Source organism: Chrysochloris asiatica, unplaced genomic scaffold (genome assembly GCF_000296735.1).
Source record: "Chrysochloris asiatica unplaced genomic scaffold, ChrAsi1.0 scaffold00220, whole genome shotgun sequence".
NCBI classification, from domain to species: Eukaryota; Metazoa; Chordata; class Mammalia; order Afrosoricida; family Chrysochloridae; genus Chrysochloris; species Chrysochloris asiatica.
The window spans coordinates 1,811,690-1,812,701 of NW_006408738.1; positions in this window are offsets into that span (position 1 = coordinate 1,811,690).

Below are 1,012 nucleotides of genomic sequence, written 5' to 3' on the forward strand. Positions count from 1 at the left end.
AGATCCTCTATATGGTTTCCAAAGATGTGAAGGTTTGTGGGAGTAGAAAGCCTCATCCTTCTCTCGTGGAGTGGCTGGTGGGCTTGAACTGCTGACCTTGTAGTTAGCAGTCCGGGGCTTATCCCACAGAGCCAGCACACACTCACACTGCTGTCATTAAGTGCCGTTCAGCCAGTTCCAACTCATAACATCCCTGTATAAGGTTTCAGAGGAGCAGCTAGTGAATTTGAACTGTTGAACTTGTGATTTGAGGTTCAGAGCTGACGCTACAGTGCCACACCATACCACAAGTCTGTACAGATAGAGAGAGAGAGAGTCTTGGCATGATGAACTAGGACCTGTCCTGAACTGGTAACCACAAGGGTGTCTGGTTAAACCTACCAGCTGCTCCTTGGAAATCTTATACAAGTTTGCTATGAGTTGGAAGAGACTCTAAGACCTTTAAAAACAACAACAACAACAACAACAACAGAAATATATATTAATATTTTAAACCCCAAATCAACCATTAGCTGTAGATTTTAGCTGTTCATGGTTATCTGTTAATTTTTTGTTTTATGTATTTTTTTCAGGAGAAAGCTCTTTATGTAAGTTTTGTAGGGTTCATTTTGAAGAAGAGTGCCAGAAAGTAAGAAAAGTCACTTTTTCTCTTCACACCTCCATATCCTATATAAAAGTTCATAATAAACTTAGAGAAACACATTTATATTCTAGAACATGTTCCAAAATACTAACGTAGCAATCTGTGACGTCTAGATTGATAATCTGAAAGGCAGAAATTTATCAATTCACTCGCAAAGTCCCTCTAATCTGTAATTTTTATCACATTTTGCCTTTGCTTATTCGATAGCAAGCATCAGTTAACATGGTTAAAGGCAACATTTTCAATGATTTATATTCAAATAAAAAAACTAAACCCACTGCCAACGAGCCAATTCTGACACACAGCACCTCTAAAGCACACAGTAGAATTGTCCCATGTCATTGTGGTTATGTGCCATCAAGTCAGCAC